General features: G+C 46.7%; 1 pseudogene; it reads right to left on the reverse strand.

The window, feature by feature from the left end:
* Positions 1-4: 4 nt before the first annotated feature.
* LOC133339767 (helicase POLQ-like) lies at positions 5-14,930 on the reverse strand (annotated as a pseudogene).
* Between the last annotated feature and the right edge of the window lie 5,452 nt (positions 14,931-20,382).

The following is a 20,382-nucleotide window of genomic DNA, read 5'->3' on the forward strand; positions in this document are numbered from 1 at the left end:
CTTCAACGCCCGCTTTTAGATCTCGGTACAGCACGGTACAAAAAGCCAAATCGACGGATCCTGCGAGACAAACACGACATTAGAACACTGCGTGCGTGCACGTGCGCTCGTGCACGTGCGCTCGTGCACGTGCGCTCGTGCACGTGCGCTCGCACGTGCGCTCGTGCACGAAGCCGACTACAGCGTCACTTTGAAAGTAAATGTCAGGCTTGCCTTAAAAGTGAGATTTAGCTTCGCAAAAAAAATCTACCTTGTAGATTTCAATTTAAAGCTTTCGTGACTGCAGGGATTCATATTCTTGGTTCTTTTGGTAAAGTCACGTAGAAGGGAAATAATAAAATAAATAAAACATTATAAAATACATTGTTATTTTATAATTTTTCGGTAAAGCCACGTAGAAGGGAAATAATAAAATAAAAAAATAAAACATTAAATATTTTATTATATTATTTTATTAAGTTTTATTTTTTTTTCCCTTCTAGGTGACTTTACCGAAGGAACCAAGAAGATGAATCCCTGCAGTCTAAAACATAATAAAATATATTATATTCTATTATTTTACAATGTTTATTTTTATTATTTTATAATTTCCCTTCTACGTGACTTTACCGAAAATAAGAAAAATAAAACATAATAAAATAAATTATTATATTATTTTATGTTATATTTTTCTTATTTTATTATTTCCCTTCTATGTGACTTCACCGAAAGAAGCAAGAAGACGAATATTACTACCCTTGTATGTGGCTTGACCAAGCTTGGTAACCTCCAGCAGCTGCTCAGAGGGTGCAGCAGCGTCTCCCTCGGACCTCCTGCAGAGCCTCACCAGGCCCGCCTGCTGCAGCTGCTGCAGGCAGTGCCGGCACAGATCCCTGACTTTCTTCATCCCACCACCCTCCTGCTGCTGCTGCTGCACCCCAAACAGGGTGGTCTCCAAAAAGCGATGGATAGCGTCGATGTCCGTTGCGATCTGTTACCAGCAAAGGGTTGTAAATGCGGTTTGTCAATTCGTAATATTTCATACCCTTAGTTCTTTCGGTAAAAGTCACGTAGGTAAAAAATGAAATTAAATTCACGTTTTATTTTTATTCATTTTCATTTAATTTTTTACCTACACGGTGACTTTACCGAAAGAACTAAGGGTATGAATCCTTGAAGTCACGAAAGCTTCAAATCTAGAATTCGTAATATTTGTTCGATCGTCAACAAGCAACGCAAATGATTACGCGAGTAGCGGTTCGGATTCATCAAGAAAAATGCATCATTGCGCTCATCTTACACACTTGATCGTGCGTCTAGGAATACATGAAATATGTATTTGCGTGAACTCTGTAGCCTCTATTGGCATTACAACTCACCACATTGTTAAACAAATATTTCTTCTTGAATCACTGCTCCAAATCGTGACAATGTTTCAAATCGCAAGGGATACACACATATATGCACCATTTATTTTTACTAAACCAATAAATGTCTTCTTCTTGGTTCTTTCGGTAAAGTCATCACGTAGAAGGGAAGTAATAAAATAAGAAAAATAAAACATAATAAAATAATTCTCACGACGTTTCGGCCACAACGCAAGCAGCCGTCTTCAGGTGAGGAACAAGTCTGTCGAGAAGACAGAGTCTGAATGACAACCCCAGGCTTGGAGCGTGTTTTTAAGCTGGGTTGGAGGGGGGGAAGAGCGCCTTGACAAAATAATTTGCATATCAAGAGGAGTTTAGCATATATTTAAGCTGGGTTGGAGGTGGAAGAGCGCCTTGACAAAATAATTTGCAACCCAGCTTAAAAAGACGATCCAAGCCTGGGGTTCACTCAAACAAGCATGATCTGATGAGTTGATGACTTAATGATGACATCACTCTGCTGCTGCTGCTGCTCTATATAAGATCAGGAGACACAGCAGAGCCTCACCATTCTGGCGAATTGCCCGATGATGATGCTGGATGCAATTACCAGCGAAACGTCGTGCTACTCAAATTGTAAATGTTGTGGTTTCACGCTTCAACACACCGGTGGGCTAAAGCAGTGAACTATTTTGTCTTTTGTCAACGTGACACTTTTTTACTGATTGGCCGTGTCGGGTGGTGGAGGGTTACGACACATTTATAAATAACGCGGCGATCTAAACCCAACAACGTTGATTATGAAGCATGATCTATTTAAACTCTGAGTATGTAACTACCACGAACCGTTTCATATCAAATGTATCGTGTCAAATGCATGCATCTGTTGCCCCAGCAGTTTGTAAACGGTAAACATCGGCTCCAAAAACACACAAACAGGTGCCGAGTATTATTAAACAGACTTGTCTCCTGGTTGCTGCGTAACATTTCCATGGAAACGTCACTGCAGTTCATTTCGTGCGTAATTTACGTTATAAGCAGAACAGAAACTGACCTTCAAGCCAATGAGTGACAGGAGTAGGCTTTGAACTCCTTTTCCATCTGCATGTGCCAGGCTACTCTGGCAAACTTCAAATGGTCCACCCACAAGTAGCGTCACCACCTACAAGTAGAAAAACGCAGAAAAATCATATTTTTTCTTCTGGCAAATGAGGTTCCAATGGTGTAAATGCTTCACCCCGAGCTCTCATACTCTGATGGTGCGTTGTCTTTGAGTTGTGCGCATTTTGGCGTCATCTGGTCCAACACCATGTGAGACTAGGCTCTAAGGAAAGCTGTCTCAGGTGTGGGCCAATCAACTTCAAGGACAGTGCGTACATTATCAGAGTTGTGTTTTTGTTAGCATTCCGACCGCAGGTATTGTGGTCAATGCAAACATGACTCCTTGTAAAAAAGGTGTCAGTTTTGTTGCCAGATAAAAGGGTAAATTTTTTAAATCATATTTTGCGACTGGCAAAGGAGGTTCCAATGGTGACAGAGAAATCGATTACAAAGAGCACACTTCCGCTACACAAGAACAAGGTCTGTAGGCCGGTGTGATCATTTTAACAAGACGCTCAACTTTTGAATGGGACGTCCTTCAGCTAATTCTAACATTGGGAGCATGGCAGCAGAACAGCCGCTACACCTTGGGCTTGTCCCTGCTGTTGACGATGGTGATGCTCTCTCCCGACGCGTCTATCCCCGCCCGCCCGGCACGGCCCACCATCTGCTTGTACTGGCTTCGGCTTAGGAAGGAATTGCCGATGTAGGGGGAGCGGAGGATCACCCTGAAGGCAGGTGCGTGCGTTGGGGCAGGAAGGCACAGGAGACGATCCACAAGTTATCGACGAACCAAGCAACATTCGAGCGTGGCTTGTGACGCATAGCACTCCGATGTGCTTTCGGGTCGTTGCCGCTTGTCGTTTGGCACGACGTCCGACATGTCGCCCTACGTGTTGACAGCTTCTTCAAGAACATCATGCCAAACAACACGTGGTACCACCTTAAAAATCATCGGAGACTTTGTGCAAGGTGACCGCGTACTTTTTACCGCGCTATGCCAATTGGCTTTCTGCGTGGCGAATGAGTATCTAAATTGAAGGCGCACATCTTTCATTTACACGTTTTTAAACGTCTCTGGCGTGCCGATGCCCAAAACACTCCCCCAACTCACAACATGATTGATGGCTAACTTCACGGCGGTTATGTACACACGCGCTCAACTTCTTTCGCGCCGTACGTAGCCAGCCGTGCTAAATCGGAGGTGCGGCCGACACCGCAATGCACCGACGACCGAGGTGGCGAACCTGCGTGCAGGTAAGATTGACGCCGGCCGCCAGCGTGGAGGTGCACGCCAGCAGGCAGAGCGTGCCGCCAAAGTAGGCCTCCTCGATGAGGCGGCGCTCCTCGCCCGTGAGGCCGCCGTGGTGGTAGGCCAGGCCGTAGGGGACCGTGTGCCGCAGCACGGGACACAGCTCCCCGTCGGCCCGCAGCTCGGCGAGCAGCGCGCGTTTCTCCTGCACGCGGTGACGCAGGAACGTCCTGCGGGCGGTCAGAACGCGCCGGAAAGGGGGCGGTGGTGCCGCTGGTGTTGTCACCTGCGAGCGCTTTCTCCGCTCCAGGCGGCGACGTCGACAGCCGCTGTCGACGTCTGCTGTGAAGTCCGTTTGTCAATGTGCTGCTGGGTGGGGGCCAGAGGTCGCAACCGGGTACCCGATACCCGTACCCTGCCCGATACCCGGCTACCCGTACCCGGCCGGGTACGGGTAGCCGTTTGCGACCCTGGTGCAGCCGGGTACGGGTAGGGTACCCATTTGCAACCCTGGTGCGGCCGGGTACAGGTAGGCCGTGAGTCACTGGTGAGTCACCGTTTGTCACTCATTTCGGGTAGGGTACGGGTAGGGAAACGGGTACCCGGAACCGGCCGGGTACGGGTACCCATTTGCGACCCTGGTGCGGCCGGGTACAGGTACGGGTACCCATTTGCGACCCTGGTGCGGCCGTGTACGGGTACGGGTCCTCACCGAGATGTGACGGGTCGTTCTCGCGCTGGGAGTGAGCGTTTGCGCGTGCGAGTTGGAAAGTGTGATCGTGGCGAGCGAGGAAGATTGTGGCCGATTCCTCGCACCCTGGACACTCTCTGTACCAGCTACTCCCCTCCGGCAGAAGGCTGCGGTCCATCAGGACCAAACCTCACGTCATAAACACAGTTTCTTCCCATCCGCTGTTGACCTCTTCAGCAAGGCCAAGGGCTTAAAATGAACTTTACACTTTAACATTTCATCTACAAAATTACACCTTGCCATATTTACAACAGGTCACCCTATTTGTATTTTAAGATTGTACATCTTATATTGTATACTTATTCAAAATTTTACATACTTTAGCCCCTTAGTATTAGTTAGACTTTGTTATTTTAGTATAGTTAGACTGTATACCACTTATTTAAGTTTTAAGATTCCTACATGTTGAATGTATGCACCTTCCTGCCATAGTACATTCCTTGTCTGTGCAAACTGTCGTGGCGAATAAAACCCTTTCTTGCCCACAGCCAACACCTGTAGTGGCTCCGTGTGTCAACATCGCCACTGGGGAGACAAAGGTGGTCGGACGTGGTTTTGGCCACACACCCCCGCGTGCGCCATAACGGTCTACAAAAGTACTTCTCGCTAACAGCACTTGCTCCTACAGTCTGTTAAGGCTATGTGGGGGACTTTTGTCTTTGTGTGCACGTGTGTGCGTGTGTGTGTGTGTGCGTGCGTGTGTGTGCGTGTGCGTGCGTGTGTGTGCGCGCGTGTGTGTGTGCGTGTGTGCGCGTGTGCGCGTGTGTGTGTGTGCGTGTGTGTGTGTGCGTGTGTGTGTGCGTGTGTGTGTGCGTGTGTGTGCGTGTGTGTGTGCGTGTGTGTGCGTGTGTGTGTGCGTGTGTGTGCGTGTGCGTGTGCGCGCAATTAAACCTTATGGCGGGACCCCGGGGTCCCATAAGCCCCCGGCTCTCGCACAAACTGCGTTGCGACGTCACGTTGTGTCTGTTGAAGACGAACGACACGGCAATCTATTCCTCTAATCAAAGTTGTATTTATGACTACGGCAACTTTGGCAACTGACGGGTGCTCGGTGAAGAACGAGAAGAATGATTTCTGGTGGGTCGCTGCGTTGATGTGCGCGGTGGGAGAGAGTCGCCAAAAATATAATTTGTTAATTACGATTTTGACTTCTGTTTATTCGGGACCCCGGGGTCTCATTGCCCCCCTTACGACTACGACCTAGGACTCAAGGTAAATGAAAATAAAAAAAGTGTTTTTTCTGTTTGTGTTACTTTATTTTTAGTTTTATTTACAATACAGTACTTTTTACAGTACCAAGTGTAAAAGTACAGTATTTCTTATTCATTATGAGTTTAACAATGCTTTCCTTATTGTTGAACTGTAACACACTTCACAACACTGACCTGATGGGCATTTAAATAAGCGCATTATTGTGTTCCGCTCGTAATGAACCATTAGACTTGCGAACGGGTCTCAGGAATGAATTCGGACTGCCCCCTGCAAGGTCACTTTCCCTTGAGGAAAATACCAAAAAAAATCTGCACAGATCGGTGTAAAAATTTTTAAGAAATGCACAAGAGCCTTCAGGAATTTCCAGTTTAAACAACACGATGCTTTTTTTGCATTTGGTATTGAAAGTATAGATTGTATTCAAGCAACTCTCAAAACTCAATTGTGCACGTTAAAGATATTTGACACACCGACGTAAATACATCGAACAACTGCCTTCTAATGTGACATCAAGGAGTAACTCTTGCAAGATGTACGACTGCAATGTAGAGGTACACGTACTTTGCCAGGTACTTGCAGATCATCTCTGCCACATTCTCGCAGTTCTTCTTCGTGGGGCAGAAGACGAGACAGGAGTGAGCGGGGATGACTTCCGTGACCAGAGCCACGATGTGGTCTGGGTCCGTCTTCAGCATTGCGCTTGAGTACTGTCGCCGCAGCACACACAGCAGCCACGACGTAGCACAGGGGCATGTGACCAGCCGACCGCCTTGGGCCACGTACGGAGTGCGTCGTGGTGATAACTGGCCGGTGAGAACCGGGGAATGCGAACGCTCTGCTACCAAACTCTCTGGTTTTTCTGGTAAAGTCACGTGGGGTAAGGGTAAAAAATAAAAAAAGTGAAAACAACTACATTAACACTATGAGACCTCTCTTTTACCAGTGGCAAAATATAGTAGTAGGCTTTTACCCTTTAAACTGGTACAAAACTGACACCTTTATACAAGGCATCATGTTTGCAATAACCACAACACAAGTAGTCAAAAATGCAAACAAAAATAAGCAACTCTGATGACAGTGCATATTATTATCATTATCAAAGTTGCTTATTTTGCTTATTTTTGTTTGCTTTTTTGACTACTTGTGTTGTGGTTATTGCAAACATGATGCCTTGTATAAAGGTGTCAGTTTTGTACCAGTTTAAAAGGGTAAAAACCTACTACTACAGCTACATTAAATCACGACGTTTCGAAGGCTACACAAGCGTCCGTCATCAGGTCTGGCTGCTCCAGCAAAATTCCTGCAGCGTAGGAAGAGAGCTTTGCTACCGTGTGGCCCGCAGGGACCTACCTAGGCGAATGGCAAAGTGGCTCGTTCTTGAACAAGCTTTGACAACCATCACATGTAGCCCATCGTGAAATGTCAATAGACGTAACTGTGCATTTCAGAAAATAATCAATCACGTCATTGTGGAGAGTATCAATAACAAAATCAACAAGCAATGTCTCTTTCGATTTAAAGCTTTCGTGACTGCAGGGATTCTTCTTCTTGGTTCTTTCGGTAAAGTCATCACGTAGAAGGGAAGTATAAAATAATAAAAATAAAACATAATAAAATAATTCTCACGACGTTTCGGCCACAACGCAAGCAGCCGTCCTCAGGTGAAAACCAGGTCAGACGCTGTCTCCCCGACAGACCTGGTCTTCACCTGAGGACGGCTGCTTGCGTTGTGGCCGAAACGTCGTGAGAATTATTGTATAATGTTTTATTTTTACTATTTTATTACTTCCCTTCGACTTGACTTTACCGAAAGAACCAAGAAGAAGAAGCAATGTCTGCTTCCTCTATCCATCTGTCCAGATATATATTTCACAGGTTATTTAAACTTGAAAGCTGTTCAAAAGCTTGTGTGCCTATTTTATTTCCATTGATGTCTGTGCACTCACCTTGTGACTGAGCAGTCGGATAAAACTGAAGCTTTCTTCTGGACACCGAGCCTTGTTGTTTACCTCGTAGATAGAGTCTCCAAGCTTAATGTACTCTCTTAACTGGACCTGTGAGGATCACGGCAGCCATGTAGACTTTTGTAAGAGGTTGAAGACGTGTATCTTTCACACATCAGTTGCGCAACATTTTTATGAAAATTAAACTTTCAATAATAATAATAATAATAAGAATGTGATTCTTTTCGATGTAAAGCTTTCGTGACTGCAGGGATTCATCTTCTTGGTTCTTTCGGTAAAGTCACGTAGGATGGAAATAATAAAATAATAAAAATAAAACATTTTAAAATAATTCTCACGACGTTTCGGCCACAACGCAAGCGGCCGTCCTCAGGTGTAGAACAGGTCTGTCGAGAAGACAGAGTCTGAATGACACACCCCAGGCTTGGGGCGACTATTTAAGCTGGGATGGAGGGGTGAAGAGCGTCTTGACAAAAAAAAAAAACGGCTGCTTGCGTTGTGGCCGAAACGTCGTGAGAATTATTTTATTGTTTTATTTTTATTATTTTATTACTTCCCTTCTACGTGACTTTACCGAAAGAACCAAGAAGATGAATGTGATTCCTACCGGTCGAAAATCGTTAGTGTACAACTCCGCATTCAGGAATTTTTGCAAGTCCTTGATGTTGCTCAGAGTGGCACTCATACCGATGACCTGAGTTGTTTCTGCAATAGAATCAAGCGAATGCAACACCACACTGAATCACAGATGGAACTGAATCACCACAACGACGACTGGAAACCCGCAGTAATGTATGATAACTGCAGGGTGAGAACAAACGTACTTGACGCATACTGAACCTTGGCCAGCGTCTGCTCCAGGGTGGCCCCACGGCTGCCACCTTCGCCCAACATGTGCAGCTACAGACCACGCAACAAACCATTAGTACACCATTGGGACCTCATTTGCCAGTAAAACATGATAATTGGTTTTTTACCCTTCTATCTGGCAACAAAACTGACACTTTTTTTACGAGGAGCCATGTTTGCATAGACCACAATACCTGCGGTCGGAATGCAAACAAAAACACAACTCTGATAATGTATGCACTGTCCTTGAAGTTGATTGGCCCACACCCGAGACAGCTTTCCTTAGAGCCTAGTCTCACATGGTCCTTGAAGTTGATTGGTCCACACCCGAGACAGCTTTCCTTAGAGCCTAGTCTCACATGGGTTGGACCAGATGACGCCAAAAGGCTCTAAGGAAAGCTGTCTTGGGTGTGGACCAATCAACTTCAAGGACAGTGCATATCATTATCAGAGTTATGTTTTTTGTTTGTATTATGACTGCAGGTATTGTGGTCTATGCAAACATGACGCCTCGTAAAAAATGTGTCAGTTTTGTTGCCAGATAGAAGGGTAAAAAAACAATTATCAAACCATTAGTACGTCGCTGCAAATGAGACTCAACACTACATTGCACTGATGTCACAGCTCGTGTGCTGCTGCTGCTGGGTGGACTGTTGCATTGTGGGCCTGTGCAAGATGGCGGAGGCTTGGGGATGCCCTCATCCAGAAGTAGATTCACGACGGCTGATTATGACGATGATGAACATTAATACGTAACATTTGTAATGACATTTGCAGGATGCCAATTATTCTCTGTAATTAAATAATGAATGCCGCATACCTCATCCACAACGATCAGGCCAATCTCCTTCATGCGCCCCTCCTCTAGAAGGGCGTTGACCAGGCTGTGGGCTTTCTCAATGGTGGCGATGTAGAGAGAATTCTTCTTTCGGTGTTTTCGCGGTGGCATGCGCCCCTTGCTTCCCGCGTATTCCTCTATGAAGATTTCAAGCTCCACACCAAACACAGACAGGCTCCGCACCTGTTCGAGCAGCAGCAGCAGCCGTAGTAGCAGCAGTAGTAGTGTGATGCCGCCGCCATGAAGCCGTTCGGCAGGCGCCCAAATCCCCGACCTCGCCACCACCAAGCAACGGAGCCAACCCCGCGTCCCCCTCACCTCACCTCACACGAACACACCCGCACGCATTTCCCCCCCCCCCCCCATAGAGCTCCGAGGGGAGGTCACCTGGCCGACCGGTTTTTATCCGAAAAACCCTTATCGGGGTTAACTCTCACGGTTTCCGGCGATCAGGGAATTGGACGACCTCCCCCGTGCTACGTTGCGCCGCGGCGCTGCGACCAGCCTTAATATTGTGTGGTCGCGGCATGGGGCATTCGGCCACCGCGGTTGAGGCGCATTTCCCCCCACACACACCCCCACGGGTCGACGGGGCAAGCAGGGGAGGGACGGGACAGCATGAATAGCGGGACCGCAGGAGCTGTTGCGCATAGTCATGGAGGGTTGGGATAATTACGCTTGAGCGCGCAGGCCCCATTGTTAGGAAGGGTAAGGGATTAATTAGGATGTACGCCGCCAACGCCGCTCACTGATTAGCAGATCAAAAGCGCCCGGAACCGCCGTGCGCGGGCTCGGGGTGCGCGAGCCCATTGTTCAGCGCAGCATCCCCTTTGAGGTAGGGAGGATAAATAGAGGAGCGCAGAGGGGAAATCGCTCTCTTACTCCAGCGCCAGGCGACCAGACGCAGCTCGAGCCAGCGACCCGGACGTCCGTGCAACGCACCGAGGCACGCGGTTAGCACAAGGATCAGCGGACCGCCGTGGACACTTAACAGTGAGTAAGAAGGTGAATTAGAATCATAGCAGATAAATGGGGAATAGGTATAGAGGTATCAGCGTAGGCCAGCCTCGTCGACTCACTGATTAACATCTAGTTCCAGGTAGCGGATAATAAATCATTAATAGCGAAGCGTGGTCTCGCGTGATCTTGTCGTACAGTGTGAGCGCGTGGGTGAGCGTGTGTACGCAGTGGTTTTGTAGTGCTGCGGCTCGCCTCGGGGGAGCGCTGCGCAGAGCGGTGCGAGAGTAGGTGTCGCGTGTGTTCACTCCGTGTGTGATACAGGTACACGATCATAACGCGAGTAGTCAGTGTGGAGTTGGAGTGCACGGAGCGGTGTGTGTGTGTGTGCGTACGTTCGCTCCGTGTGGGTCGCAGGTACGCGATTAGGAAAGGGAGGTATCGTGGTAGCGTAAAGGGGGACATAATACTACGCGGTATCCAACCATGCCTACTACGCGGACCCGCGGGGGAGGGGAATCCTCGGGCGACGGCTCCCACACCATGGGTGAGGAACCTAGCAGCGGTTCGCTCAGCAGCGGGGGGGGCGATTGATGAGGTTAGCCCGGCCGTAAGCATCATCGAGGGAGGGATCTCGGGGGCTAGCGACCCCGACAGTAGCAGCAGCAGCAGTAGCAGCGGCGACACATCACAATTGTGTGTCGTGTGGGAATAATTGATGAACCCGAGATTGTACTCTGCATCCGAGTATCTGTTCCTAAGCCAAGACGGAAATATTTCAACGAGACTTCCAAATTCCCGGCTGCCTCAGTTGACTTATCTTGGAGGACTTTACATAGAGACAAAACATAGGCCTCGACACAGAGACGTGGTTTCTCTGTGTGCCTTTGTACGTCTCTCTCTCTCTATGTATCTCTGTGATGTCTGCTTATATGTCTGTCTATATGTCTCTGGTTCTGTTTAATCTCTCTCTCAAATTTAGTATTCTCAGGAAGAACGTAATCAACCAGGCTAGGGTGTTGACTGTTATGTTATCCGACTCTCTGTTGTATTACATTACATTTATAAGTATACTAGATTTGTGTTTCTATTTCATTTATACCTGATGACGATTGCTTCCGTTGCAATCGAAACGTCGTATGCTAGTATTTAATTGATCATTTTCTCTTTATACGTCACTTTACCGAAAGAACCAAAGAGTCATTCGTATAACCGCATTTATGCTGCTGTGTCGGTGTGGAAATGTGCGTGTACAAAAGCGATCGTTACCTTCTCCTGGACGATGGCAACGTAGGGAAGAATGAGCAGAGCGTCCGTTCTCTTGCAGAGCAGCTGCCTCAGCATGAGGATCTCTGCCACGAGCGTCTTGCCGCCACTTGTCGGTAAAGAGTAAATCAGATTCTTCCCTCGTCTCACGGAGTCCAGGGACAAGCAGTCGTGCTGCCAGGCTTTGCGGCGTCATGTGTCGACACAAATATAAAAGAGAATGATTAAATGCACGGCAGAATCTGAAACACGTGAATGTGTCAATTGTAATTAAATCCTTTATATTAAGTTCGCTTGCGTGCTTGCGTGCTTGCTTGCGCGCTTACGACCGTGCAAATCTTTCGGTCGTTTTTTAACCCACTTCCCGTGATCCAATCGAGCTGACATTTTGCACACAGACTCGTTGTGCGTGACAATTTATTCTCGTTAAATTTTTTTTCCAAATTTTTACACTTTTTAGGAAAAAATAAATTATATTTAATTACCAATTGCTTAATGGTGGCAGGCAATCATCTGACCGATAGGTGGCAGCCATCTCAAGCCAGAGGACGAGAGGACTCTAGCCGCCATGCATATAAAGGATTTATAGTGAAAAACTTTGTTTTTACGGGTTAATTTTTTTTCAAACGGGTGGCTTATTACACGTTAAGAGAACAAAAACGCCGATTAAAATTATTAACTTGCGTGCAGGACGACAAAAATGTTTCAACCATCACCTAATGTGTGAGAAATTGGATTAGGCTTGACAGCTAACATCACGACACTGGTGATGTGTAAACGTTTACAGTACGAATCAAATAAGCAGTGATATGCTGTTATAACAAAAACAAATTGGTAAAATACATTTAGCAAAATTCCACCATGTACTAAAAATTAATTTCTCAACCCCCCCCCCTCCATCTCTGCCCCCCTCACTCTTTGCCCCCCTCTCTCTGTACCCCCCCACCCCCTCTCTCTCTACCCCCTTTCTCTATCTAAGGCCTCGACACAGAGGCGTCGTTTCTCTGTGTGCCTATGTTGTGTCTCTCTGTGTCTCTGTGTTGTCTCTGTCTGCTTATATGTCTGTCTGTGTGTCTATATTGTGTGTCTCTGTGTCTGTGTGCCTATGTTGTTTGTCTCTCTCTGTGTGTCTCTGTGTTGTCTCTCTCTGTTTATGTGTCTGTCTGTGTGTCTCCTGTTCTGTTAATCTCTCTCTTAAATTTTGCAATCTTTGGAAGAGCGTAATCAATCCAGGTAGGGTGTTGACCGTTATGTTAGCCGACTATCTGTGTTGTATTGCATTATATTTCTAAGTTTACTAGGCTTTGTTTTCTATTTCATTTGTACCTGATGACGATTGCTTGTGTTGCAATCGAAATGTCGTTGCTAGTATTTAATTCATAATTTTCTCTTTCTACGTGACTTTACCGAAAGAACCAAAGAGTAAGTCCGCCAAATACTATTCAATTACCATTTCTCCCACGAGAAAAAAAAAAAGATATGCTGACATGAAAAAAAAACCGAGAGACAATTTCGCGTAAATATCCGAGTGTAAAAAAAGCACACATTACCGTAGAGCTCTTTAATGCCACGCTGTTGTTGCAGAAGGCTGTGCACCTTCGTGGGAAGCCCATAGAAAGGACCAATCTCAAACTGGCTGTCATCGGCACAAGTCTCCGTGGCGATCTGCCTCTCGTGCGACAGCGCAGACTCCTGCAGGTTCCTGGTGTGCGACACCACGCGGGTAGCTGCCCACGCGTTTGCCACGAGCGTTTTCTTGATGCGATCTCTTATGCTCGTGCCCTTGTTGGCTACATCTGCGGCTACTTTTATATTTTCCAGTCCAAGCGCATTTGCTGTTGAAGAACCGTCGGCTCTTCCGCGAGCGATGTGGTCAGCCTCTTCACTAAAGGCAGCATTTGAGTCATTTGCTTCCGAAAGTGCAGAAGCACAAGTGGGTTTTGGCGGTTTTCTGGTGGTAATCGTACATTCTAAATCGTCCGTTAAGATATCAGCCAATTTTATTTCATCCTCCGAATGAAAGCAACCTGTTTGTGCGTCAGCTTGAGAATTAGACGTTAACGTGCGAATGGTTCCATCGAGCTTTGGAAGTTTTGCATTTTGAGAATTGCCTCTCGATGAGCTCCGAATGTCGTTTCCTACAATATTTGCGTAAAAAACCGTGATGCGGCTCAGTCTGTACATTTTGTGCGATGTGTAGAGGATTAGATTCTGTTCTCTTTAGTGTATTCTTATTCCAGTCACGAGGCAGCAATTGTTCCACATTGTGTGTTTTCATTTGACCAGTATTGTCACAGCCCAATATAGTCCCACAAGACAAAGCCGAGTGTTGCGTAAGCTTCTTGGGAAGCCACTTTTGTGGTTCTGGGTCTTTCTGAGTAAGATTGAACGTCTGTGAACAATTGTCTTGGTTGTGCTGTTTTTCAAGTAGTACATCCACGAGTGAGATGTCTCCTGCAACACTGTCCACATTCCCCACGCATGGCATCGCTTCTGTCCTCACCATCACACTTCAAAGGGAAACAACGAATTCGCATCAGCAATGACTCTCGCGGACAACTTCCAATCCAAATAAGTTGCGAGTGTGTGGTGGGGTGCGGCGATGTTAAGGGGCCCTGGTTTTTCACGACCCTATTACAGTACTTCCTCTCCACAGGTGACTGATTGTTGGGAAAGCAATGCACGAAGTTAAACATGTAACGAGTGGATTGTTATAGGTGATGGACGTGTAGAGGCTTTGAAATAGCTTTCTCGATATTGTCCCACATATTTGTATGGTTTTAGTGCTGTATCTATGAATGGATCATCCTGTCAGAGGTCGCAACCGGGTACCCGATACCCGGCTACCCTACCCGATACCCGGCTACCCGTACCCGGTCGGGTACGGGTAGCCGTTTGCGACCCTGGTGCGTCTGGGTACGGGTAGGCCGTGAGTCACTGGTGAGTAACCGTTTGTCACTCATTTCGGGTAGGGTACGGGTAGGATACGGCTACCTGTACCCGGCCGGGTACGGGCACGGGTACCCATTTGCGACCCTGGTGCGGTCGGGTACGGGTAAGGAATCAAAACCCGTTTGCGACCTCTGCATCCTGTACTGGACTATGAAAACAAAGTTCGTTTACCTCCGGCGCGTCGCAGCTGTTGCCTGATAAACCGAGCTTCTTCGCCACGACATCTGCGACAAAGACTTGCGAAGGGAGCTCTTTGCGATCATCAGGAGGATCCATGAATTTAAAGTCTCCACACGAATGGGATCCGTTGCCTCACGAGAATGTCTGCACGCCCACTTCGTCTTTTAGCCACACAGTGCACCACGACTTTGTCTTTGCTCGGTGTGAGAACCGGTTTCTCTCTGCTGCGTTTCACAGAATGAGACACATTCCAAATCAGCATTCTCACGACTCTGCAACTCAAACATTACCAACACTGACAAGGGGCCACACCACATTGTGTTAGTTACAAATAGGAAATAAACCGTGTGCTGTTGTAAAAAGTGTTTTACAGTTCCAGCAATGTTTTACTGACACACAACCATGGGTTTTTCATTGATCTAAATTTCATACTACAGTGATACCTCGGTTCACGAACTTAATTCGTGAACTGACTCTGGTCGCGAACCGAATTGGTCGTGAACCGAGGCACATTTTCCCATAGGGTTCAATGTAAATCCGGTTAATCCGTTCTGACCTTTTTTTTTGGTTTTTGATACACAAAAATATAAACAAATGACAATACACATTAGTACTGTACAGTATAGTAATGTATAAAGAGAGAACACTAACCTTGCTTGAGATAACTTCTGGCATGGAGGAAGGCAAGTGGAAGGCGGGTGGGAGACAGTAAGCACTCAAACGGGTGAACTGTACATTACAGTAAGTACAGTATTGGACAGTACAGTAGTACAGTACTGTATGTGCTAAAAAGCACACCAAAAATCAAAAAGTCACTGAAAGTGTCTTCACAGTACTCACAGTACTTCTTTCTGTGTCTCTGCTTCTCTCCACGATCTTCCTACAGGAAGTCACGACCATGTGACAGCCTGGAATTAGCATAAAAATGGCCGCGGCTCCTGTTCGTGAACCGAAGCGGAGTTCGTGAACCGGAGCATATTTTTATGAAATTTTCTGTTCGTGAACCGAGTTGTTCGTGAACAGAAGCGTTCGTGAACCGAGGTATCACTGTACAGCTTAAACCGTCAGTCAACTATTGTTTGAATATGCATAGATTCAAGCTCCTGGCAAGAAATAAAGGGTATGAATTCGCTTTCACCGCAGTGTTGCAGAAAGCACTTTCCGTCTTTCCGTAGAGTATACCATTGAAATTAATACAATATAAATACGTGAAAATAATGTTGCCATTTGTCAATCCAGTGTTGGATGAAACCGCTCAAACCCACGCTGTGATGGTCATTGGTGATCACTACACTTGGTCAACGGGGGTTTGCGAAGGACTTGTTCAGATCTCACTCGCCACTCGTGTTTAACTGTGCTTGGGAATACAACTCAGGTCAGACTCGAGACTTTATTTCACCTGATATGAGGCTTATTGGCGAATACAGGACATGGCGGCAGGAATGTGCAAATGTAGTGGGTTGATTGACTAGAAGAGAGCTTTACTCTTTGGTTCTTTCGGTAAAGTCACGTTTCGACTGCAACACAAGCAGTCGTCATCAGGTGTGAAATCCACAGCAAGATAATAGGAAAAAAGTTAGGAAAAATTAACCCGTAAAAACAAAGTTTTCACTATAAATCCTTTATGTGCGTGGCGGCTAGAGTCCTCTCATCCTCTGGCTTGAGATGGCTGCCACCTATGGGTCAGATGATTGTCTGCCACCATTAAGCAATTGGTAATAAAATATGTATTTATTTTTCCCTAAACAGTGTAAAATTTTGGAAAAAAAATTTTCACGAACATTAATTGTCTCGCACAACGAGTCTGTGTGCAAAATGTCAGCTCGATTGGATCACGGGAAGTGGGTTAAAAAACGACCGAAAGATTTGCACGGTCGTAAGCGCACAAGCAAGCGAACTTAATATAAAGGATTTAAAACAACCGCCACTTTTTTCAAACTTTCTTGCTGTGGATTTCACACCTGATGACGATTGCTTGTGTGCAGTCGAAACGTCGTGAGGATTTTTATTGTTTTATATTTTTGTTATTTTATTATTTCCCTTCAACGTGACTTTACCGAAAGAACCAAGATTATGAATCCATACTCTTTAGTTCTTTCGGTAAAGTCACGTAGGAATAAAATAAAAGTGTACGACGTTTCGATCACAACACAAGCAGTCGTCCCCAGTACTGCTGTATGGTGTCCATACATTTTGAGGTTTTTAAAATATAATTGTATTTGACGACCCGTGCCACTGTTTGCAAGTGTGACTACTGTTGTATCTCCAGGTTAAACTAAATAAATACCGCCACCCATTAATAAACAGAACAGCGCTGCAAACACAACCTAAACACACACCCACAAGATACTAAACATCTTCTTGGTTCTTTCGGTAAAGTCACGTAGAAGGAAAATAATAAAAATAAAACATAGTAAAATATAATTCTCACGACGTTTCGGCCACAACACAAGCAGCCGTCCTCAGGTGAAGAACAGACGCTGTCTTTCCGACAGACCTGTTCTTCACCTGAGGACGGCTGCTTGCGTTGTGGCCGAAACGTCGTGAGAATATTAATTAATTGTTTAATTATTATTATTTTATTATTTCCTTCTACGTGATGACTTTACCGACAGAACCAACAATATGAATCCCTGCAGTCACGAAAGAAGCTTTAAATCGAAAAAAAGATACTAAACATTTACGTGTTTTTATTGTTACGAGTTTGCCCCGCTGCGTAAAAACAAACAAAATTCCTCTCGCGTGCGCTTCTCAGAGAAGGCCGAAGCCCCAACCCCGCACCCCCCCGCCTTGCCTGGAAGCCCCTGCCGAGGGAGACGCACCCAAGGCGGCCGAGCTCCGCCCGCTCACGGGGTGGGGGGGGTGGAAAGGCCGTTCTTCTCGAGTAGTCGTGACGACATTCGCCTTTCAACACTGTTATTATTGTTGTTGTTGTTGTTTGTGCGCGGGCGTTGTTTGCGGCTCGTCTAAACAACTCTGTGCAGGGTGGCGTCGAGTTTCGCCTGAGGCTTGACGAACCGCGAATTGCGTGCGTCCATCGGTGAACGCGTTGGAAAAGGAGCTCGCTGATTGGCCCAATTTGGCAGCCAATGGGCGCGCAGGAATCGTGAGCACGTAAATGACGTCACGCACCGGGGGGGAGGGGCGGGGTTTGAGAAATGTGACGTCACGCACCCGGGGGGGGAGGGGCGGGGTTTGAGAAATGTGACGTCACGCACCCGGGGGGGGAGGGGCGGAGTTTGAGAAATGTGACGTCACGCACCCGGGGGGGGAGGGGCGGAGTTTGAGAAATGTGACGTCACGCACATCAAAATTCGCAACTTTAAATAAATGTTAATTAAATAGAAGCGTTATAACAGAAATTTTTTTTAAAATAAATTTTCATTATTAACTGTTTTATTATTTTAATTTGCTAAGGTCACCTTTTATTTATTCCACGAAGGAACATTTTTCTTCTCCATGGGAGAATTGAGAAGCATACATTTAGTAATTTTTTGAATGATTGTTACTAAACATTTTGATTCTAATGATTCTAGCAGGGCTTTTCATTCTGTGAAATGAATATATGATTCTTATAGTTGTACTCTCCATTTAGCTTCGTTCTACTACAAAGTTTCAAGTATTTTTCATAGTTATACTTTTAATATTTATATAAGAGATTTCAATATAATATTCTGAACATCTGCAGTTTTAGTTAGAAGTTGAATCTTTTCAAGCGAATTTTATGCTAAATTTCAGCTTTCCAACGCCTCCTTTTAATGTATGTTCTCCTACAACATCAGAGTACAGCGCCACATTAAATACGCACTACAATGACAATAGTTTAAAGCGATTTGAAGCATTTTTATTTTCAAAATTGAAATATGGTTTTGGGAGGGGGGGTCAAAAATCGGCAAAAATCGCGTGACGTCATTTATGGACGGCCCCACAGTGTCTGTAAATTAATATTTTATTCTGCCAATATAAACAGGTCCCTGTGGGGTGGGCTGGTAGGACCGAACAATTGAATGGCTATAATAAAATGAAATGGCAAAAAATGGGCGCCAGTAAGTGGATGGAAACGTAGACGTAGTGGAACATAAGAAACAATAAAGTAGTAGTAACCGTTGTGCAAAAAACACTAGTATTGCACAAGTATGTACCCACGTGAGTGCAGCTTGGAGCAGACACAGCGAGTAGCAACAATGTGCACGCTACGCAGCGCCGTGGACCACGCCCCTATCCCTGCTAGCCCCGCCTCCTCGCCCTGGTGCTGTATTCTCGACTGTAGACTCCGCCCCTTCTCGCCAACGGCCCCTCCCCTCATCGCGCTAAGCTCCGCCTCACACCACTTGACCCCGCCCCGCTCCCCCGTGTCCCCGCCCCGGTCCCCCGTGGCCCCGCCCCGCTCCCCCGTGGCCCCGCCCCGGTCCCCCGTGGCCCCGCCCCGCTCCCCCGTGGCCCCGCCCCGCTCCCCCGTGGCCCCGCCCCGCTCCCCCGTGGCCCCGCCCCGCTCCCCCGTGGCCCCGCCCCGGTCCCCCGTGGCCCCGCTCCATCTCGGTGTCCCCGCCCCCTCGTGGCCACGCCCCTGCAGCAGTAGCCCCGCCCTCCACCCGCGTAGCCCCGCCCCCTGCCGCTGTAGCCCCGCCCAGCCCCGCCCCTGCAGCAGTAGCCCCGCCCCTGCAGCTGTAGCCCCGCCCTCCACCCGCTGTAGCCCCGCCCCCTGCAGCAGTAGCCCCGCCCTCCACCCGCGTAGCCCCGCCCCCTGCCGCTGTAGCCCCGCCCAATAGACCCCTAGCGGGGGAGAGATTCCCAGGCCTGGCTCGGCTGGAGAGCCGCCGACAAGGGGGATGGGGGGGTAGGGAGTTGTTTTTAATGTAAAAGCTTTAAATGTAAATGTTTCTATTAAAAAACATCAGGGAATGTAACATTGTTAAACATTTACTCCCTTTTACACACGCGGGGGAACTATACGAAGGGAGAGTTTCAGGCCTAGTTCTAGGCTTTAGGCTTAGCTGTAGCTTTAGGCCGCCGTGAGTTAATTGTTAATATAAATGTTTTAATTATTTATGTAAAAGCTTTAAATGTAAATGTTTCTATTTAAAAGCATCAGGGAATGTAACATTGTTAAACATTAACTCCCTTGCACACACGCGGGGGAACGATACGAAGGAGAGTTTGAGGCCTAGGTCTAGGCTTTAGGCCTAGCTGTAGGCTTTATGCCGCTGTGAGTTAATTTTAATTTACAAGTTTTAATTAAAAGCTATCTCAGGGAATTATAAGGGAATGTTACACTTCTTTAGCCAGGAAAGCCTCATTAATTTTAATGTTTTAATTAAAAGCTATCTGAGGGAATTATAAGGGAATGTTACACTTGTTTAGCCAGGAAAGCGTCACTGAGTCTAAAGGTTTTTGTAGGGTCATGCCAAGTGTTTGCAGTAGGGGGCGATGTTGCTACACGGACGGACGAACGGACGGACGGACAAACGATATAATCTATTGTAGGCTGGTCCACTTCGTTCCTACCAGTATCATATTTTTACTGGCAAATGAGGTTCCCATGGAATAAAATAATTGTTTCCCTTCTACGTGAGTTTACCGAAAGAACCAAGAATATGAATCCCTGCAGTCACGAAAGCTTTAAATCGAAATGTAACTTGACGTAATGTGTTCCTGTCTATTGCGTTTAATAAACACAACGCGCACACGCGTAGGAGACACCCGTGTCACTGTCA

This window comes from Lethenteron reissneri, unplaced genomic scaffold, assembly GCF_015708825.2.
Source record: "Lethenteron reissneri isolate LAM-NWPU_2019-01 unplaced genomic scaffold, ASM1570882v1 scaffold_269, whole genome shotgun sequence".
In the NCBI taxonomy this organism is placed as follows: Eukaryota; Metazoa; Chordata; class Hyperoartia; order Petromyzontiformes; family Petromyzontidae; genus Lethenteron; species Lethenteron reissneri.